Source organism: Lichenostomus cassidix, chromosome 3 (genome assembly GCF_008360975.1).
Source record: "Lichenostomus cassidix isolate B80296 chromosome 3, HeHo_3.0, whole genome shotgun sequence".
Taxonomy (NCBI): Eukaryota; Metazoa; Chordata; class Aves; order Passeriformes; family Meliphagidae; genus Lichenostomus; species Lichenostomus cassidix.
In genome coordinates, this window is record NC_139483.1 from 59509608 (window position 1) to 59524541 (window position 14934).

The following is a 14934-nucleotide window of genomic DNA, read 5'->3' on the forward strand; positions in this document are numbered from 1 at the left end:
CCAACACAGAAGAACCATAAAAGGCATCAAATACCTTGGAAATGTTTAAAGTAGTGCCATTGAGATGGAATAGCTACTAAACCTCAGCAACCTGTATAGTGAGAGGCGTTGTTCTTTTTTTTCTTTTAGCCCTCTGAGTCTGCCTTCCCTGTTCATAGTGACCTAACTCCAGCGGAAGGAGATGTGAAGAGACTCAAATTTTCACCCTTTATCTGAGTCCTGAGAGATCAGACCCTAGCTGCTCAATGAGATCCTAGTATTTACATTTCCTGCTTCCGGGGTGAATGATGCCATTGGGAAACAATTTGGAAAGAGGCTTTGCCTTCCTGAAAAAGTCACTGGCATATGGGTTTGAAGCTTGAAGCTTAATATCCTTAGTATATGCAAGTAGTTACTGGGATTATTTCATTTGGGAAGTTGCTCAGATAAATATCTTTACTTAGTTTATGCCATGTCCTACATACTGCATTAAGAGACAGAGTATTCCTTGAAGAAAAATGAAAGCCAAAGCTACTGCAGTAGTGTGCTCTTTCAAACCGATGAACAGTTTCCAAAACCAGAGGTCTAAAAAAAGCAGACTGGAGAACCAATGGTAGGCAAGTACTTTGTCATTGAGCCTCAAGTGTGAATTGAAATGTTAAAGTACAAGGAAGGGACAGCCTGAGAAAAAATGTTGCAGAATCATTGCATGGCCAGGCCACCTGGACTGACAAATGACTGTATAAAGGGCCTCTTTTAAACTTCACTCTGCTGCAGTGTCAGAAGAAACCCTGAGATCTTGAAATAAATGTAAAAGCTGCTTTTATAGTGCTCTGCTTTGTACTGAAAAGTAACTCATTTTCTGCTGTACTTTCCTGTGTCACGTAGAGGTTTGAATTGAGTAAAATGATCCTAATCTCACAAAAGAACCTTTGTGGTGGTTTATTGCTAGTGGTCTTTGTTAAAAAGTCAAAGATCTTGTAACCTCTGCAAATCCAGGATAGTCAAGGGTATCTGAATATTCACCTATGTCATTAGTTTCTAGGGTTGAATAATGTGCTAGGATCAGATTGTATGTACTGAGGGTGAGACTTTCAGAATGTGCAGATGTTTAGTCCCTTAAATTTTCCTTCAACTTTATGCAGGTAAACCTTTGTTAATTTTTTAGCTAGGAGCTCTGTTTGAACAAACATTGAGATACTGACAATAGAGAAGTGTTTCTAAATTATTTTAGGTTTGCTGGGTGTTTTTCCTTTAAGCCTGAGTAAAAGGATGATGTGAGATTTTGGTGGTGTTTGACAGGCATAAATGATATTTTGGCCCACGCTTCTCAGAAATTAATTCTTCCCCTGCTGTTGGGTTTAGAGTCCTAATTTATGCAGAGATTGACATGTATGATGACAGGTACAATAGGATGCTTACCTAATAATAATGTTTATAAACTGTGTCTTGGCCAACAAAGAACAGATGTTTTTGTGCCTTGTTGAGATACAACAGCTTGATTTCAGTAGTCTTTTGTAATGCCTTCTAGCTTCCATCTGGATCAGAAAATAGTCCCTACTTCACAAATTACATCAAGATAAATTTGAAATCCCCATATGCTCTGAGATTTTTTCAAATCTCCACTAAGTAAATGAGAAAAAAACAAGTATGTTTAAAAAAAAATCAGGAAAAAGATCTGTCTTCTGGACATGGAAACAAAACATGATCTTTCTTGCAAACTTTGGAGTATCCAGGAGCTTTTTGGTAATCAGCACAGAAATGTCGTCTGGCAAAACACAGTGCCTCCAGACTGTGATAATATCTCTGTGTTTTCCTGCCAGGTGCAAACCAGTGTGAGCTCTTTCCATTTCTCAGTGCAAAACTTTTGTCTTTCTTTTGTGTATCTAATCTTCTAGAATAGTATCTGAAACAACACAGTATTTTGCAGAGTCCTGAAATGTTGAAGAAACTGTCTTTTTGCGTTCCGATAACAAACATGAAACCAAAGATTACAGTGTCTTTGGGGTTTCTCTCTCAAGATAACCAGAGTGAGTTGTTTTTTGTAGTAGCCATAAAGTCAAAAAATAAGTTTCAGAAAAGTTTTGGAAGACATTTGTTTTGTTAAAGTCCCATTAGGTGAAATCATAATTTGTCTGTGATCAAGGACATTAAACTACTCAATATTTTGTAAGTCTTTCTGACCCACTTGCTGTATCCACGGACAGGTACAATAAATAGACCATCTGGACCTGTGGTCTGAACTATCTTCAGCAGAGAACTGTAGCCATTTTCCCCACTTTCAGGGTGAAATTGTTATGAAACTCGCTAATAATCCAGATTAACCTTGTAAAATTGCCTCTGTGTACTTTCAATGCTTGAAGCCCCCTGCTCAACAGATGTATGCCTTCATTTTAAACTAGGTGGAAATCATAGGAAACTGTGACACTGCTGCAGCCTTTTCTGTTGCACAAAATCTGCATTGAAGCATCGGTTGGTGTGGTTTAAACTGTATAAATAAATTGCTGCTTTGTTTCATCACCTGAAATTATCAAGGTTTGCAGTTTAACTTGCAGTTAGAAATACAGCAACAGTTCTCACAGGTCACACTATTTCAGGGATGAGGACAAAATAGAGCATAAAAGCACTAGGCATAGTATAGTTTCTTCTAAGATTTCTTCTCCAGCCAGACGAGGAGGTTCAGCTAGTGCGACAGTGAGCTGTAATTACAGCTGTGAGAAAATAACTGTGTGGTTTTGTCTGTGGCAAAGGCTTTTAAAAATTTCTTTTAAAAAACAGGGAAGAAGTGCAGGCTTTGTTTCTAGTTCAATGTGCCTTCCTTTCAGGCACTTGTTTACTTCAAATAATAGCCTTGCTTTACACAGAGCCCTTCTAAGATGATAGTCCTTTAAGTACTCAGAATCACAGCCTGCAGCAGTCTCTGTCCTTTCCTTAAATACAGGTAAACTGTTGGTATGTGGATTAAAGGTAGCAGGGACAGGTATGAAGAATCCTATAACCTATTCAGGCAGTGACTGCAATGTGCAGATGCCAAAGGAATAGGTCTTTAGCTTTTGTACTGGGGGATTTATAAACTTTGTGCAAGAGACAGAGAATAAAATAGTTGGTGAACTGACTGGGATCAGCACAAAGATAGGAATCTTGTTCATCAGTTATTTGTCAACAGAGTAGAAAGCACTGGCTTTGGATGTAAGAATAGGCAGGGTGGAGAGTATAAAAAATCTAGACGAGATTGGAACTTCCCAAAAAGCATGCAGTTGTGAAATATGTGGAAGGATATAAAAATCCTGACTGCTTCAGTCAGTGAAAAAGTTTCACATATTGAGTAAATGTCATGTTTGTGGTCAAGAAAGGTTGGAAAATTGATTTAGGCCACTGAGGATAAAAGATGCTGAGCAAAGGACAGTGCCAAGGAAAGAAATGGGCAATTTATGTGAGCAGTTCCTTCAAGGAAAGAAATTTCTGAAGAAGTATCATGAAATATTAAAATAATAATAATGCCACAACACCAGGCTTAGCACAGGCGAGAGACTTGAGGATCAGGTCACATGCCTCATTTTATGACCTATGAGCTACAGTAGGTTTTTGAAGTCAGCCTGTCTTGAAGCCCACAGAGTGCAATTTTTGTGATACCATATTGGTTGATGCTGATCAAGAAAAGGAGAACAATGTGCAACATTGGACATGGACACTCACCTTGGTTCTGAGGACAAGCAACAAATAAGAACTAAAGTAAATGTGGCAGGAAGTTATAGCTCAGGTGTGATTTCACAGGCGTGGTCTCAGCCCCTGCTTCACTGTAAGTGAAAACCAAATGCTACTGTGCAGACTTGTTTTTCAGGGCAATTATATATATATATATAATTTTCATTCCTTAGAAGAAGAAAATTTATACTGAGATAAACAACATCAGACTTCAGTGTTTAAAGAGGAGAGCATTTTTGGAGAGAGCACTCTGAGAGGCAGGTGCTTTATTGTGTCCTCCAGGGAGCCACCATAAAAGATTTCAAAGATGGAGAAGAATTCTGAGTATCCTGAAAACATAAGCCAACTTGATAAACAAATAGCTTCAGAATCCCACATGATTTAGCATTTGGGGAAAATTACAAAAGTTGGACTGGGGAGGGGCACATGCCTTGCAAGTTGGTTTGTGTTTACAGACCAGCATGGCAAAAGAAAAACTGAATTATCAGATAACCCTAGGAAAAACAGAGACTAGAATATGGCAAATATTTTCTTGATATCCAGATACTAGTCTGCATATTCCACGTCTTCACTTTTAAGGCTTTAAGTAACACATCAGCATGGTCATGCAAAGACTCCTCACAGTACCATTACATCCTGATCTTGCTCATTACTTTTGAGTTTGCCAGGAGGTGTCTATTCTGAACTTGTCACAGGCACATAAATACCTGAGGAAGACAGATATTCATCTCTTTTCAAGCCCTTGCATTTTTCAGAGTAGATTCTATACTCTTACCTGATCATTTTGCCTCTTCCTCCACTGGCCTTTATAAATTGACTGGGATCCAGCAAAAAGACATTGTATGGGTTGTTTTGGTATGGGTTTTTTAAATCATGTTTTCACTGTTTTTTTTTTACTTAGCACAGGCTGAAGCAAATGAAGCATGGATGGAACATGGTATTTTCTCTATAATGCATTTCAACTTTTCAGCAGAAGCAATTTCAAGAGATAGTCTAAATTCATCTGAGGTCAGCTGGCACCTCTGAAAGCAACTTTCTTGCTGGTTGTTTTTTAAGCAGGAGGACAATGACTTAATTCCAAAGTGAAATAACTGCAGCTGGTGTTTTGCTCCTTCCAGTGCTTCTCTGGGGTGGGGAGGAGGCAAAAAATCCTTCTCCCTTCCAACTCTTTAAAGGTGTCTCCAAATCTTTAAAAGTCTGTGTGCTTTAAAACAACATGAAACAATACAGAAAGAACTTTGGTAAGTGATGTATTTAGGGATGTTTGATTTGAAAAAGATTAACCCAACAATGAATTGGTTAACTCCATGGAAGATCCTAGGTCTTAAGGGAAAGGAAACAGGACTATCTGGATGCATGCACTCTAGCATATATGGTTCAAATGACTTTCTGTCATGGCAGTTCTTGAAATGTGTTACTGTGAAGTGATTTTTAAATGAGACTTTAAAATTATCTGGTCAAAGGAGTATGGCAAAAATAACTTTTCCATAGCCAGGTTCCAATAACATTACTGTAGCTGGTGTCCACATGGAATCTGGGAGACGTGCTCCTGTCTCTTTGCCATGGGGCTGGGTTAGAACACACAGTCTGGGGACAGAAAATAATATTTACATGTTCAAATTTATTTTAATATTCAGAAATACAGTGTTCTGGGAAAAACATAACTCCCAAAATGAGGTGATGCACCCCAAGTTACAAGCATCTTTTGAGTCAATTGCTCTTTTTGCTCCTGTCCAAGCCAAGAGGGAGGACAGCCCTAGGGAACAGCTTGTGATAAGTGCCTATCATAGGGCAGGCATGGATGGGCAAGGGACTCTGGTTATCTGCCAGTTTTAGGAAACACCCTCAGCGGTGTGTCAAAACTGAAATCACCAAATTTTCTTTAGCATTTTTTTTTCAATCTTGGGGCTGGTTTGCTTTTGGGGTTGGTTTTGTTTGGGTTTTATTTTGGTTGGTTTTTTTCTTCTGTAACTCTGCTTGCTTTGATTTCTTATTATTCTCTCTTCTAGGATGAGTTTGAGTGTTTGGATTAGATGGTTTTTTCCCCTTTTTAAAGTACCTTCTCGCATATGATCTATTAAATCTTCCTTGACAAGCCATATTGCCCTGGTGGACTTTGTGGGTGAGCAGAGAGTAGAATTTAGAAAAAGAAATTAACAAAATATATTGTTTTTAAAATGTACTTTACTATAAGTGATGGCTTTGTAGGTTTCATCCTGTAGCCTTGGCAAGTCTGTATTACTTTTTTGACATAATTCAAGAACATTTACAAATACTTTCCTCAGAGAGATGTGGAGAGAGCTGCAGACCTTAATTTTTAAAAATGTATCTATTCATGCTGGCTGTGTGTTAAATCCCACATCATACTCAGCACCAAAAGGTCCAGGATGCTGTAGTTCCCCACAGGCACTCAGCATCCCCTGGCTCAGGGGTCACTGGCAGTATGGTGAGAGGAAGAAAGGAGAAGGGTCCAACTGCTGTGCTGTATGCTTCATCCAGGGGAACATGTGCTGGGAACACATTGAAGGAGATGCCCAAGGGTCACAAATGCTCTTGGATGTCAAATAAATGTACATGCGACACACTGAAATCAAGATGAAAGGCTGGCAGAAGGACTTATGCTCCAAAGTGTGAGCCCCAGGATGTTTTCTTACAGACTGAAATCTTAGATGATTTATGTGAAGTTTGTGGAGAAGGACAAGGTGAAAGGGCCTTGGCTGCATCATAACATATGTTCCATACTGCAAAGCTGCCTACACTAAGAAATGGATGTAGTGTGTGCTACTCAGTAAATTACCATTTTACATGAGAAGTAATGAGATTTATTTACCTTGGTGAATCTTCACAGAGTGAACCTTCTGGACTGAGTATTTTAATAGGAGAGGGCTAAAATACACACTAAAAAATTTAGAATAAACACTACCTATAAGTTCTTAAAAAAAAAAAATCCTTTTGTGGTCTTTTTATAGATTGTTCTGGAGAAGAACCCCTGTGCTCTTTCCTTCTGCCCAGGTGGAAGACAGGCTTATTGACCAATTTGATAAGGAAACACATTTTTTTTCCGGCAGTTTCCCCAAACCAGTCTCTGAAGGCTTAGCTTCTCACAGTGGGATGTGAGCTGCATCCTGTTAGTGATATCCCTGCTTATCACAGGCCAGCACAAGGATGATGACTCTGTGGGACTGGAAAAGACATTGGCCAGGAGTCATCCCTTGGGTCAGGTAGGGGATGGAACCTGTGCCACCACTGAGGGCATTGGAAGGCTTCCAGTGATAATCCTACTTATGCTAATGGTGCCAGGAATGGCAGAAAAAGCAGCATTCTGCTCTTGGAAAGGGAGAAACAGGACTGGAAGAGAAAAAGAAGGGAGTGCTTATGTCTGCTTGTTATGAAGTAAATGTACATTTCTTATGGTGTTTCGGACTTTTTTAATGGCCAAATGTACTGGATTCTGCATTAATTTAAAAACTAATCTCTGTTTAATTGTACTGAGATCCTTCCCTGAAACCAAAAAACTTTATGTCTGATAAGTAAACAAAAAAACATATGACACAAACACAAAATAAAGCTCTTGTTTTATCTGTGCCTGTGATGGAATGCAGACAAGCCCCATCCCAGCTGGACCAAATACAGCCTTCAGTCCATCATCCCTAGGGATAAGGAATCATGAGAGCAGACTGAGAACTCCCTGGACACTCTCTTCTCCCATGGGCTGAAACTCTGGCAGGTGCCAGCCTGAGAGTCTGGCTGCCTCTTCAAATAAAATGAACCTTTAACCTCTTTAGTTCAGATCTCTGATTTCCCACAGCTTTCTTAGACTTTTCCAAATTCCTTTATCTGTGTTCAATTTACCTGTATATTTAAAAAAAACAAAACAGGCCAAGCAAAAAACCACACCAAAACCCCCCAAAAAATCACAACAACAAAACAAACAAGCAAGCAAACAAAACAAAACCAAAAAAACCTCCAAGAAAGAAATCCACCAATCACTGATGCCTTTATAATTCTTCTCCTTAAGAAAGAGCAAGGGACACCTGGAACAAGAACATAGATGCAGAACACTGAGGCAGCAAATAAATCTAAGTTTTCATGCAGTAAATTATAAGGATAACCAAAATGTCTTGCAGCAGGGTAATATCAATGCCTTGGAAAAGGTAGGAAATTATAATCAATTTCACTGATATGTTAACTGTATTTTATAAGAAGCCTTTATTCTTTAATGAAATACAATTTTCCTGCAGAAACAATTTGCTTTTAGATTCTACTTCATACACAGAATGGAATAAATTACAATTAAGTTTGTTCTCCAGCTTTCTAAAGCTGTTTCTAAAATTGAGCCAATAAAATTGTGTGCTTGACAGACTATCTTTCTGCAGACCTTTTAGAGAGGCTCCTATTAATGATGAAAAAAAGAGAAAAAAGAAAAAAAGAAAGAGAAAGAAAAAGTAAGAGAAAGAAAGAAAGAAAGAAAGAAAGAAAGAAAGAAAGAGAGAGAGAAAGAGAGAGAGAGAGAGAGAAAGAGAGAGAGAAAGAAAGAAAGAAAGAAAGAAAGAAAGAAAGAAAGAAAGAAAGAAAGAAAGAAAGAAAGAAAGAAAGAAAGAAAGAAAGAAAGAAAAGAAAGAAAAGAAAGAAAGAAAGAAAGAAAGAAAGAAAGAAAGAAAGAAAGAAAGAAAGAAAGAAAGAAAGAAAAGAAAGAAAGAAAGAAAGAAAGGAAAGAAAGGAAGAAAGGAAGGAAGAAAGGAAGGAAGAAAGAAAGGAAGAAAGAAAGGAAGAAAGAAAGAAAGAAAGAAAGAAAGAAAGAAAGAAAGAAAGAAAGAAAGAAAGAAAGAAAGAAAGAAAGAGAGAGAGAAATTGTGGGTTTGTATGCATTTTTAAATGACAGCTAGTATTTCAGTTCCAACAAAAACAAGCAAATACGTTCAGTGCTACCAATTCATCATTAACTTGAAAGTCAGACAGCAAGTCTGTCATTTAAGATAAATATGTAAGGATGAAAAGAATTCAAGGTATCCATTATTAAACTAAATGTTTTGTTGATTTTGGGTTTTTTTTACTGGCTGTGGAGGCTAAACTGTAGTTTTTTAATGCTCACATAAAGAGGAGTTATTAGTGTTCTTTCTTTTGGTACGTAGACATTAGGGAGGTAAGGAGTGTGCGATGCCAGTTTTCATTGTAGCTCTGCTAAAGCTCTTTGCTGTGAGGAAAAGTCAAACTGTTTTGCTTCCCTTCTGAGTAAAATTGACAGTTGATAGGTGAAACTTCAGGAATAATTAGTGAAAGTGGCTATGTAAATTCCACTGGGAGAATCAATCTTTCACAAGTATATGTAAATTAATACAGTGTCCTTTTCTTTGAACAGTAGCAGGGTGCAAAAAGATTATTTTGGATTCCTTTAACAGCATCTGGAAACCTACATTGCCTCTTTAAAAATAAATTACAGCACACCCCACTCAAGAAATCACAAAGGGAGAGAGTGATATTTAAAATTAATTCAAAAAATTTCTTCAACATGTCTTCAGCTGTCAAAAATGCATTGAAGATATGCCAAACATATTTCAAAACACTTTCTGTAATTTGAAGATATCTCAAGTAATTTTTACTCCCAAAATCTTTACTTAATTTTTAATAGACCCATACCTCTTCCGAAAACTGTGGGATGTATTTTTATTTAGGTCCCTCCCATCCTTTTTCTTTTCCCACCAAAAAAAAAGCCAACAATCCATATAAAGCAGATAGAAAATGAAATCTTCAGAGGAGTTTGGGTTTGACTTTTTTCTTTTTCTTTTTTTTTTTTTTTTTTTTTTACAGAGAGTGAAATTCTTTATTTTTTAGAAAGGGTAGAAATTTGGTACTGTGGTGAGAGGACTCAGGTTGGACTTTGGGGATCAGGACTCAAGACCCTAGGTCTGCCGTAGATTTTCCATGTACCCCTGGTTGCTGTAAGTTCTCTGCTTTGAGCCTACTCATGCAAAATGATACCCCAAACTGAGTATGGAAGATGGAACCCAAATATGCTTAATATCTGCTTAGCTATTGGAACACTGAGGAGCCTGAATATATTTCATAGTGTGCTGCCATGCACAGATCGATAAATATTTCCATTGGAAGAGTGAGTTTTGTGCTGTCAAATAAAAAGTGGTAGCACTGGCTGAGGATTGCCTGGATGGCTCATTTTGTATAAAAAATCATTTTGGCAGGTGCTTCTTTGTATTGGAACTCCTGCTGTATTAAACATTTGCATTCTGCTTTATCTTCAAAATACTTTATAAACACTTCAGTATCAATCATCTTAATACATTTATAAGGACAGGTAGCATTAATACCTGTCAATAGATGGGGGAATTTTCAGCTTGAGACTCTATACTCTCAAGGCTATTTTTAGCTTTGAGTCTATACTAGTGCAGAGCTTAGAAGTCTCAAATAGTGTCCTTTTCTCTGTGGTTGAACAAAACATTGGCAGAGCTCTCCGCCTTTGCAGAGCTCCAACCTTTCAGGGTGTTGAGTGTTCAATACATATGTGGTGCTAACACTTTAAATGCATTCATTAAGACCATGATCCTAATCACACTTACCAGCAGCTGGAGACAGATTTCTGAAGATACATTTTCTATAATTTACTGGTGTATACAGAGCTATTACTCTTTGTTGAAGAAACTTTGGAAAACTTCATGTCAATATCCTTTGCAAGACTGTAACTTAAAATGCTGTTATAGGCAAGGTGTTTCTATGGGAAGCCACAACCAGCTGAAAGCCATAACTCTTCCTTATTAAGAATCTACTCCAACTTCTATTAAAATCAATGAAAAGATCTTTCTAACTCTGGCAGCTACAGAATTGCTCAATAAAATGTAGAAAATACCCACAGGTTATTATTGTTCAGTCCATAAAAAGGCAGGCAAAAACTTACTATTTTTCAGAATGTAATGTGTGTACCTGTGCTTCAATTCTTTTAAAAGCACTGGGGGATCCTGGTTCTTCAATAGACTGTTCACTGGAGTCAAACATTGGCAAATAACCCTGTGGCCTCCGGAGCTTTTACTAACAGCCTTTTGTTCATACCTGCTAAGCCATTTAAATTTCATATGAAGAGCACATCTAAGATCTCTCTGTCAAGCCATAAGGAAATGTCAAAGAACCCAAAATGTAGTTCCTGAAAATATAAAGGAAACCTCACAATAAAATCACAGGGCATTAAAATGTTCCAAGATTTTAGAGCCAGGAGCAACCACAATTCACAACGGTGACCACTTGCTTTGTGAAGGTGTTAGGATTTTCAACACAATCATTTTTATACCAAATCTGAAAACTTGGAGCAGAGCAAGACTATATATTTAGAAAGGCAGATTTTATCTTTATCTGTGTACTACAACTGATGGTGAAGCTGTATAAAATTCTGTGGGTAATGATCCCTGCTTTTTAACAGGGCTCTTAATTTTAATTTCCAGCAGGTTTGAAAAGTCCTCTTTCCAAATTGACTCATCCTAGGGGGAATGTGAGCAGCGGCTGCCCATGGATGAAAGAATGTTTCATCCAAAAGAAAGAAAAAACAATACAGCTTTCTGGGGTCAGTGAAATATTCTGTGCAATGAGTGTTTTATATTTTCAGGTAAAGTTAGAAGCAATAGTTGCAGGTGCTGGAGAATAAGTCACCTAAATGTTAGGTTAACAAAGATAGGTTTCTTTGGATAGAATTATTTCAGTGCTTAAGAGCTGATCACCTTTGGTTTTACTGGGCAATTAATCCCATCCACCTACACATATTGAAGTGGCAGAAAAAGCTTGTACACAAAGACCCAACCACCATATTGTAACTCGTGTCACAACAGTTCCTTTTTCAGTCAGGTCTTTAGGCAATTCAGCCTCTGTCTCTCTGGGACTAATCCAGGTGTACCATTGTAGGGGTTAGATTTTTTTCTCATGTTTGGGACTGTGTGTCCAAGCTGCTGTGACCATCATTTTACATCACAAGGCTCATTGGAAGGGCATGGTTGTCAATTCAGTGTTGTGCCTCTTGTATGAAACCTCAGTGATATTACCAGAACCAGTGTGGATTAGGAGAGGAAGATCACAGCTCCTGAAAGTCTCTGCAGCTTCTTTTTATGCTCAGTTCACCTCTGGAGCAGTTAAATATAATACTGTTCACCTGACTTAGGTATTGAGACAGTAGATTCCTACAAATGAAGGGTGACATTACAGCTAATCACCCATAGGAATAGATGACCTCTCTCCCTTTCTTCATCAGAATTGTTCTTGATGGTGTCATAGAGTCCTTTATTTATTCAAGGCTTAAACATTCCAGGAGTCCACTTATTCCCTTAGGAGATTATTTCATAGCTCAATGCACCTGTGACAGGGAGGATTCCCTACAGCCTAGTCTGAGTCTATTTTTAATGACAGGGGGAGTTTCCAGCTTTTTCCTGGTTCTGTACAGGAACCAGGAAAATTTTTTACAGTAGGAAAAAATTACAGTGTAATTTTTTTACAGTAGCCAGGAAGGGGCATGGCCAGGACACTGAGGTTATTCTTCATCAACTCACATCTTTGCTGGGGGAGGGGAAAGTGACTCCTGCTTCCAAAGAAAAGGCATTCCTTCCAATCATAAAAAAGTGGTGGGGAGTCAATCCAGTATTGTTTATTGTCACAGGCTCTGCAGTGAGCATTTTTACATGTGAATCACTCTCAATTTTGTACACTTTTATTATTAATATTGTTATTGTTACTCTTCATTTTCTTATCTCATTGCTGTTTCCAGTATATTGTTCTTATCTCAGCCTGTGATCTTTGCCTTTTGTACCTCCAATTGGAGGGCAGGGAGGAGAAGATTCATAGGGTTTTTTTTAGTGGGAATACTAAACTGGAGAATATATTTCCTAAACCATGACAACCTTATACTAGGAGAAAAATATGAAAGTGTATTGAGCTTCCTGCAATATCTTGATTTTGATTCAAAAGATAGCATGACTATTTCATAGGAGCTTCACCCACACCTGCCTCCCAGGTCCTTGTTGTTCTGAGTTTCCCTGAAGCATTTTCCCCTTTGGAATTACTGTTCTATCAGCTCAAATATCAAATGCATTTACGTTATGTTTATAAGCTCAATAAATGGCACATATCTTTCTGTAGACATAATGCCTAGTTTCATATTTACAGGATTGTTTTAGTTTCTCTTCAACAAGATCAACTAATGGCTGCATTTATCTAGGGAATGGTCTGAGCTTAAAAAATATTGCAAACCTTCACAGGTTCAGAACTGATTTTTTTTGAAAACATGGAACATTTTATTGACTTTCTGAAAAACAATAATTAAACCCATCAGCAAGGTAGAAAAATTTTCCTGAGTATAATTTTCAAAATTCCGTGTTTTGCCTATGTGTCCATCCTTCTGAATTAGTTGACCACTATTTTTCAGGCACATTCCCCTACAGCTGGTTCTTGGCCACCCTGTCAGGGACTAAGCAGGACTTTTCCACCTTCCAGAGCAGCTGGAGCTGCCAGCACCATGGCTGCATGAGGACTCATGGCCACTTTGGCTGTTGTAGGCTTAGGTGTGTGACTTGACCTTCACCCCACGGCTGGCAGTAGAGATGGAGCAGCTAAGCTGAGGCTACCTGCAGGTTCACACAGGGCAGAGCCAACACTGAGGTCCTGGCAGGCTCTTTGTGAAGAATGCAACAACTCAGAAATGAATATGGGGTAAGGAGAGGTTTGTGAACTCTGTTCTTTCAGTATGGGAAGAATAGGTTCAGATATTGCCTCCTCTCAGTACAGTATACATTTATTTTTTCAGCAGCTTGTCCTAATTCTCAATATTGAAACTTGGACAAGACAAAATGAATTTTTCTTAGTCAAGACCCTCCTAAGAATTTAGTGTGCAATATGATAAGCTGCCCAAAAGATCCCCAGCAGACCATGATGATAATGTGAGGATCTCCTACTCTGAGATCAAGGATGGTTTGGAGATGGTAAATTATTTTCTACTGCACTTGGCATTGCACATCAAACTGGGAAAAGCTCCTGCAGAGCATTTAGGAGAGCAGGTGAGGGATTCTTATTTACCAGGCTCTGTGTTAGTACAGCTGGGGACTCTGATAACACATGAGCAGTGGGTAGCATTTAAATTCAATTTCAGCCATGTGCATTTGTAGTTCCTTCATTGCAGCTAAGGTGATTGGTTTTGTTAGGTTATGTGATAAAAGGCTGGTTCCTGCACGCACAGAGAAGTACAGAGGAATAACAGTGGATAGGGGAACCCCAGAGATATTTCTAGGGTATTTCCAGGCACATTACAGAGGCTCTGGGCCTCCAGATCTTCTTGCATGCCACGGTGGCAGCAGGAACAGAGGCCACTGAGTGTATTGTGCCTAAGTTCAGCAGCTGGAGGGATCTCCACTGCATAAACATATATGGGTGTATTTCCCACTAATACATCAATCAGCCAGAAAGGGGAAGAGGATGAGGCCATTGGGACTTGCTGTGTCTTCTGTCTGGATTGATTTGTGTGTCTGGCAGTGTATTTTTGTGTATAGGGGCTGTATTTGCCTGTGTGAGTGTCTGTGCCTGCTGGGAGCACATGCTGCTGGCTGGCCATGGGAGCACAGAATTGCAGCTGCCTTTTCCATGCTGCTGGGCTGCTGCTGGATTCAGCAACATAAACCAGGTTTTGTTCTGAATTTTTCTTGTGTGAAATCCATGTATGTTTGTGCATTTGTGTTGTTGGATTCAAGCAATTTTGAAAACATTTATTAATTTGTGTGTGTATTTGCCATTCATGTTAAATGTTCTTTTGTGGTCTTGTTCCTGGCAGTCTTACCAAAGTGAAGAGCCAAATGGAAGGGAATTGAGGAACTGCAGAAATGGCTTTAGGGGCTCTTTATCTGTTGGTGAAAACAATGTGTGCAGGTAAAGGCCAGCTGCTGGCATTGGCAGAAATACCTGACAGCCTTGGGAGCTAGTACCAAGAAAGTTGGCTTTGAATTTCTAGAGTTGCACACATAATCTTTAAAAATACAAAGATGTCCCACTGAAATAACTGAAACCCCTCATGCATTTCACTGCTTTGTGTTTGTAAGAACCAGCTTTTTACAGTATGGGTCTTTTGATTACCACTGAATACATGTGATTTCCCCAGCTGTCTCTCAAGTCAATTACCTTTGCTTAATTTAAAATGTGTTTTCTTGGGAGAGGAGAAAAAGGTTTTTTGGTTGTTTTTTTTTTTAATCATATTAAAATAGTTGATGAGTTGTTGGCTGT